Source organism: Poecilia reticulata, chromosome 17 (assembly GCF_904066995.2).
Source record: "Poecilia reticulata chromosome 17, P_reticulata-male-v2, whole genome shotgun sequence".
Classification (NCBI taxonomy): domain Eukaryota; kingdom Metazoa; phylum Chordata; class Actinopteri; order Cyprinodontiformes; family Poeciliidae; genus Poecilia; species Poecilia reticulata.
The window spans coordinates 20,919,143-20,927,520 of record NC_088846.1 but is presented as its reverse complement, the minus strand read 5'-3'; the positions used below and the strand labels follow the sequence as shown (position 1 = coordinate 20,927,520).

Sequence of the window (8,378 nt, the reverse complement as noted above, 5' to 3'; positions counted from 1 at the left end):
TTTTGGTAGCGGTATTTTTGGATTTATTTACTCTTCATGGTAGCTTGTGTATTCAAAGATGATGAGAAGACTATGACATTTCCACATTTCTAGGTTAGGTTTTCTTGCTGTGGTTTGCAGCTTCTGTGTTTGGTCTCAGATCCAAAAGATGGAATCACGACAATTAGCTGTGATGGATGGAGTAACAGGGATGCCTCTGCTGTAGACAAAACTGTTTTGACACTAAAGTTGAAGAGCAGTAAAGTTGTAAAGTGGTGTTACAACTTTATCAGACTTTGTTTTACTTTGACAAATCTATAATCTACCACATAAGTGATGCAGAAAATTCTCGTTTAATCGATTAATTTCACGTCAACCATTTCCTAATTGAAATTAAGCCGTATTTTTTTCAGATGAAGTTTAACTATAGCAGTAAAGAAGACAGCTGTGAAGAAAATAGCTTTCAATTTTGACATTTCCTTTACAAAAGAGGTAAACAATGTAAATAATAGAAATGCTCCTGATTTGGTCCAACAGTGACACCTTGTGTTCATTTCTGGTTTTATTTTGAAGAGCAGTTTATTTCTTCTTCCGAAGAAAACGTAGTTCTTCGACACTAATTCGTGTTTTTTCTGTTATGGTGCACACTGAAAAATCCAGAAGGAAATGTTGAAAATAGCGCATTTGGAAAGCAGGAAAAAGGACAACTGCATATGCAGAAAGGTGAAAGATACCATGTATTCTTTTTGTGAACATTTACCTGTTCAATTTTATTTAAAAGAAACTTGTGATACATTGTTCAGTTTTACATTGTTTTAAAAGACTTTCAATGAACATTTGACTTATATATTTCACCGTGATTAAGCTTTGGAAATTATTTTAATTGGGTTAAACATGTCCAATCCCTGCAACCGACTGGCGACCTGTCCAGGATGGACCCCGCCTCTCGCCCGGAACGTTAGCTGGAGATAGGCACCAGCACCTCCCAACCCCAGTAGGGACAAGAGTGTAAGAAAATGGATGGATGTCCAATCCCACCAAACACAGACTAGATTAAACAGCAACCGTTTGGCTGCTGGCCCAGTCTTGTGCGAAAATCTGTTCCCCTTCGCACAAGACCGGCGGCCATGACTCCCTGGACTGGAAGCTGTTTGTTGTTTTTACCTTAAAGTGGCCAACTCCTTGTTATTTTTGTGTCATTTTGATACAGTAGGGGCTTCAGCACTTCAGATGGTCACGCGGGGTTTACGACGGAGACCTGCTGCTGCTGTGCAGAGCTGCGCAGGTGTGTGTTAGAATCATGGCAGCAAAACACAAAGAACTTTGTGGGTTTCCCCCCAAACTAACCGACTGAGTTGAGTATTGCTGTTGGATGCAGTTAATGTTAGGTAAAAGATTACTAGCTAATACAATACAGTACCTTAAGTTTGTTAACAAGTAGCCTGTAGGCTACTGATGTTATCTATGTTCAGAAGTGGGTAATACTTGTTACATTCGCCGTACCTTTTTTGGAAAAAGTGTACTTATACCAGTACCGGTAGTTTTACTGCATTATACCTTTTTTCTTTTACTTGAGTAATATTATGTCACTCTTTAACTGGGTTAAAAAAACTCAAGGAGGTAATATTATTCAAAAACAGCTGGAGAGAGTTAGCCAGTTTTAAGGATAAAACTTTTATTACACCACACACAGTCAGAAATTAACATTGAAAAGACAAAATCAGACTTGAGTACAAATTTCTTTACATCTTGTTTGTATAAGATGCAAATGACCTAGTTTATCTTTCCAAGATTCTTGTCATCAGTTTAAAGAAAAACATTAAACATCTTATCACTTAATTAACACCCCCATTTTAAAACATAAAAAAAGTGCAGAAAAATAGATTTTTAACAAAATATGTGAAATGCCCAACACAATTTAAAAATTTTGGCTTTATAAGCAATCTATGCGAGGTTCAAAGGTGACTTTATCACCCTAGGTAAGATACACAACTCTTCCAGAGACCTAAATGTGTAAATTATGGTCCACAAAGAATAACAAATATCAATCACCATACTCAGTTTATAGCTATTAAATGTATTAAATGTTTTCTTAAATTCAGTAAAAGCAAGCTTTAAAATTTCATAAAACAATGACAATAGAAATGAAAATATGTTTCCATTATAGTACCAAACTGAAATTAATCAGTAATTTAATGTTATTACCGTCACCATAAACAAAACACTCAACATATTCTGTGAACTGGTCAAAGAATAAATCTGAATATTTGAAGTAATGTTTAGACAAAAATGAAACAAAATGGATTACTAAGAGTTTTGAATCTTTAGCATATTAGACACGCAAAACAACCTGCCACCCAACTAGTTAATTTGACACCCCCAAAAAAAGATATAGCTACCCCAGATGACTAAAACCTTTACTAAAATATAATAAAACACAAAAAAACGGTACCTTTGTTTTTTCACAAAACCAACAATCCTACTTAGTACATGTATCTTTGTTTAGTTTTGCATGAAGAGTCTGAAAAAGCAGCTGTAAATATTTTGGTTTGTTTCAAATCTTCACTGCAGAATTTTTCTCAAGATGTTTTGCAGGACGTCAGTGGGACATATCAGACAATCATTTTTCTTTAGTTTTGACAGATCAAGATGATGGAATGCAGAGAGACATTTTCTCCTTAATGATAGATTCCTCTGCTTAACAGAGGATTTGAGTTTCAGTCGCATCCTGCAAATACAACAGCAGCAGACACAACTGCACCATGTGTTTGATTGTGGGCCAAAAGCCTTTTGCTTCAAAAACTGCTTTGCAGATCTGAAACGGGCAGTTTTGTGCATTTTCTATGCTGAATATGTCACTTTTTAAAGAATCATTCATGAATGTTGCTTCTTTAGGGGCGTTTTCTAAAAATTGCAAAACAGCAATGATCTTTTTATTTTCTGTCAATTGTAAACCCATCTAACTTCTCTGACATCTTTATGTGAGCCAGAGTTGCATCTAGACTGTTAATGTCTTTCTTTTGGAGAACTGTTTGAAAATCCTGATAGAAACTTTCACAATCAGTAAGGTCAAAAGCCTGTGAGAGAGCATCCTGAATCATCTGTCCATCCTGGTGATATCTCATAAATGTTTACCAATGACAGGATGTTAGCTGTAGAAACATCCTCTTGCCAGTTTAATGACAGTGCTTTGAGAACATTCAGGGCCTTAGTTGGGGTCCATTGCTCTCTCTGCTATGGACCTCAACTAAGGTTTCAGTGTAGATTATCTTGACATTGAAATATGTGAGTCTTGATAAGAGGAGTCTAAAACATTGCATTTCAACATTTGAAATTACAGCAGAGTTTCTGTCAGGAGCATCTTCAAGTGATGATGCAAGGACATTCAGAAACTGTGCAGGAAAAAAGTTGCACTAAATTGAGCTGTTGGCATCTGAAACCTCAATATTATATTTCAAAGTCAGAATTTCTAGAAACTCATCTTAGTCACTCTGAGAGTTGCTGTTGAACTGATGATCAATGTGCCTAATTAGAATATTTTGCTTTGTCTCACATTCTTCTGACAATTCATTTAGCTGTTTCTTATACTGCTTTTTAGCTTGTTGGTGGGATGCTTGGAGTTTATGAACCAACTTTTTTCTTTCCTCTTTCTCCTTTCATCTGCTCTCCTTCTCTCCTACTGTCTTCACAGCCTTATTTGAAGCAGCTTCTACACTCATAGTGATAGTTGGGGCCAACTGGTCTGTAGTATTCTCCGTTATTGAAGACGTGCACATATATCCCATTGACAGTCTCTTTTCTTAAGTCATCATTGGACGTACAGGGAGACAGTTCTTTGCCACACTTGCAGCACCTCAGGGTGTTGCCCATGTCCCTTTCCCTTGGTACCTCGTTTCCCATTTTAGAAAACTTTATAGAAGACTCAAGATAAAAATGCTATGCAGACTCAAGCTGTCCTACAAGGAAAGAAAAGAAAATCACATTTAAAAAAGGAAACAATGTTATTTCACATTTGATTAAATCAATAAATTTGGCTAAAATAAACAATGTTTTAGCCAAATAAAAAAAATTTTTCTTTGTTGTTGGAAAAACAACAAAGAAAACACAATATATGGCTGTGAACCCAGATATACGGTGCCTTCTCATACCCAATTCCATAGACTTATTTTCTCATGAGACTTTGACCTTTTATGACAAGGACCTTTGATTTTGTATGAATAGTGTTATTATTTATCCATTTAACTAAGTCTGAGATATTAAGGTAACTTAATATTTATTCTAAGATTGCTGGACAGCATTTGCAGACATGCATTTTCAGTGGCAGTTTTACACATATTCCGCATTTAGCTTTAAAATAAATTACAACAGAATCTTCTTACATCCTGTCTGAGGAAGATCACTGTTTAGACTTCAACCTGACCCGTTTTAAAAGGGACAAATTTGCACATCTATTCAGCTTCTACTTTCTACTTAACTCAACAAAGTAACCATCTTTGGACACTAAATAGTTTTCAAATTATTTTGTTTTGGTGATATGGATGTATGTGAGTTTATGTATAAATAAAATTTTTACTTTTACTCGAATTCTATTCCATTTTGAGAACTTTGGTGTTCAACAAGTTTCTGTGCAAACAGACAATCATATATATTGAAATGTGTTATTTTTGACATCGCGACAAACAGTCTTTTGAGTCCATTGTATGAAAGTGGGAAGTATTTGGGACAACCGCAAACCTACCACATGGTAATTTACCAAAACTGGCAGAGGGAAAAAAGAACAGCAGAGAATAAGAAGAAAATGTATTCAAACTATTTTCTCCCACATGAGTTTGGGATCTCTGCATCTCCTCCACAGTTAGTTAGGCAGTCTACCAGCCTGTCCTGCTTAGAGGGAAAATTCTTAAAATGTTGAGAAAAAGTCAAAGAAGGCTCCATTTCGTTCTTTTAAGAAAGGTGTGTCTTAAGGCTAGTCTCACTAAAATAAGTTTTTCCTTAGTGTCTTGATGCTGATATTAATGTAAATGTTGAAAAATATTATTATTAATAGTTAAATCATTTAAGAAAATGCAAGTTAGCAATGCTAACTTGCATTTTCTTAAATGATTTAAAGGTAGTATTGAAATTATTTGTCATTCATAATTTGCTGGTTTGCCAGGAAGAATATATCAAGCAAAAACAAGTTTCTCTACTATTGCACAAACTTTGCATTGTTTACAAATCATGACATAAACATAAAAAGTGTGTTTCTCACATCTGTCTGTACTGTGAATATGACAAACATAAAAAACCTCATCTAGCCAAACAAAGATGCAAGCAGCTTCTTATTTCTTTCACAGGAACCGTTTTTCAATTATTGCTAACAGGTTCATTTTACCTGCTTTCGTTCTGTAGTTTACAACATCAAATGCTGTAGTGGCCTCTTGGACTAATAGGGACTTCCAAACTGGTGCAGTTTAATCTGGTCTCTTCTTTTCATAGACACTGTGAAGAATGTTGCATAAAATGAAATGATATAGCATTGTTGGACATGTTTAATAAAATAATTTCCAAGGCTTAATCATTAAGTAATAGAAATAAATATCCTTGAGAGCCTTTTAAACCAAGTATACAACTAAATACTGTGTCCCCCTTATATAAAATAAAACATGTTATGGTTAAACAAATACAACAACAATGTTCTACTGCTTCTTAAATAAACAAGTAACATTTCTTACCACAAATCGCAATTGCGCAGAATTATTCCTAATTCTTCTTTTCAAGGCAGCTATTTTAAAGCTTTGCTTCTGGTTCCTTCAGGATCTTATGCTGTCTAATTGTGGTTGGTAAGAACAGGAGGTGCAATATATATATATAGCACAGCTAGAGGTGGAGACTCGAGTCACATGACTTGGACTCAGTCAGACTCGAGTCATTAATATTCATTAATATTCATTGAAAAAATGTTCAGATTTGGACTTGACTTTTGCACCAATAACTTGGGATTTGAATTGGACTTGAGCATGTTTACTTGAAAAGACTTAATATTTTATTCAAAGTTATTTGTCAAGTGGGCCCCATTAATTAATTTTACTCATTCCGTATTAACGGAATGAGTAAACAGACCATCCCTCTGTTTTTCAACACCAATAAAATTAAGAACATAAAAAAAAATGGGAAGAAAAAAACAAGACAGATAAAAAGTAGTTATAAGCGAATAATTTCCTTTGGGTGCATTGATTACGAAGTGTAACAGGTACCAGGTTTCTGGACCCGTCAGCAGCAGATGAAGCTGAAAATCAGCATGTAAATGATCACACGGGAGACGCAGTCTGCGTTACTCCAATTTCTCTCAGCTTATTTATTAAACAAACCAGCTCTTTTAACTGTGAATACAGCCCAATTTGTAGTTCAGTAACTTACTGTATATATAATCTATGTAGATTAATTCCATCATAAACATCTGCATTTGCTGTTCTTAAACCAGAAATAATCCCATCAACATCATATTTTTGTCACAATAGTGGCATAGGGGTGGTAACGCAACTAATTAATTACATTACTAAATCAGAATATCACAAAGTCTTTATTATTCATTCTTAATTCTGGCAGTACTGGAACAGTAAAGGAAAAATTCCCCCACAAAAGAACATACCTTTTCATTTTCTTAAGGAAGTAGAGCTAATTAAATCAGGTAAACAAGAACTGAAAGTGATTCCAGTTTTACTTGATGACCTACCTGTTGCAAAATTTTAATTCCTTGTGTCATTCCTGGACAGTCAGCTCAACTTTGCTGAAAACACTGACTATATCTTTAAGGACTGTTCTCAGAGACTCTACCTTTTAAGAAGACCTTTTGGTTACACAGCTTGAGGTTGTGTGCAACCTCTAGTTAGGTAGAGGTTGTTGAGTTAAAATGTTAAAACTTAACAATCTAACTTCAGTTTTAACTTATCTCAAGTTAAAGCAACATTTTAACTCAAGTTTGAACTTTTCATCTCCTCAGCTGGTTTGGTCACATGAGCTGCAGACTAACACTCAATCTTTTAAGAATACTTTGAATGTCAGGTATAACAACAGGTAAATAGCAGTGAAACCAAAAACAACTCTGTCTCAATTGTTTGCTGAGAGAACATGAAAGACGACAAGAAATATTTTAGCAGGGAGCATCCATCCTCCTTATTCATCAGTTTGAACCTTTGAGATTATGAATGTGTTACTGTGTTCCTCTGGCAACTAAGAACATCTATTAGAAGTCATTATTGACAGTGAAATAATTATTCTTAACCAAACTAAATAACATTTGCCTATAGCATGCCAAGTATTTTTGCTTCATTCACAAATTGTTGATAATGTGATTCTATGAATATGGTTTATCGTTTTAGAGTCAAAGGAAAGTTTCCACCTTGATAGATTAAATAATTTCATCTAATTTTTCCCATATAAAAGACTCTCAGAATAATATACGTGGCACAGTAAAAACAAAAATGTGAATTTTTGCTTGCATCTGTTTAACACCCCTGTAACAACCTGGGTTGTTATTCTTCTGTACCTAATTAATTTGTTTGCTATTGACTTTTGCTGAATTAAATTTCTTATGTATCCCTTCCAAATTGTATTTTTTTTATTATAGTTGATCATGTTGTTTTTCAGGTCTCATTATTTCCTTTGTTCCTCCTATAATTGGTGGATATATATAGACATTATTTATAATGTATAAAAGTATTGTGATTTAAGTAGCTCTACATCCTTAAGAAAATGAAAAAAAATTGTTTTGTAAGATAATTTATCTTTTATCTTTTACTGGCAAAAGATAAATAATCTTTTACATTTTGCCAGTATTGCCGAAATTAATAGTAAATAATAGAGACATTATGGTATTCTGATTTAGTAATGTAATTAGATTAGTCGTGTTACCAACCCCACGCCACTAGAGGCAGTAGTAGGCCCAAAAAGATGCGACTCAGAAGCAGATTGAGAAGTACACCTAAAGCTACAGAATTTGCTAAAAACTGTGAGCTGCGCTGAAGTAAATAAAAGAGAGAAGTTCAAATACATTCTGAGAGTGAAACTCGATCCTAAAGGTGAAAATATATCACAAGTTTAAAAAGAAAATAAAAACGGAAGGCCACGGATAATATAGGAAACAGCGCCCCCTTCACTTCCGGAGTGCAATGGACCCATCTCTAAATAAGGCAGAGGTTCCCAAACTGTGGGGCGCGCACCCTTGGGGGGGCGCCGTGCCATTGCAGGGGGTGTGTGGGAAGCTGTCTGGATGAAAAAAACAAAACATGAACGCTGTATGCGCTGAGTTTTTACCTTAGAATCGCCAACTCTCTGTTATTCCTATGTCAATTTGATACAGTAGAGGCTTCCACACTTCCCATATCTGTGTCCTCTGTCACTTTTACCAGCAGTTAAAA

The 8,378-nt window shown here is 34.9% G+C and overlaps 1 long non-coding RNA gene across 1 annotated transcript; it reads right to left on the bottom strand.

Moving 5' to 3' along the window:
• Positions 1–1,620: 1,620 nt before the first annotated feature.
• Positions 1,621–6,501, bottom strand: LOC103479809 (uncharacterized). The gene is made up of 3 exons (XR_014084254.1): positions 5,694–6,501; positions 5,354–5,460; positions 1,621–3,935 (listed from the first exon to the last, which is right to left on the bottom strand). It is a non-coding gene; the product is annotated as an uncharacterized LOC103479809 (long non-coding RNA).
• Between the last annotated feature and the right edge of the window lie 1,877 nt (positions 6,502–8,378).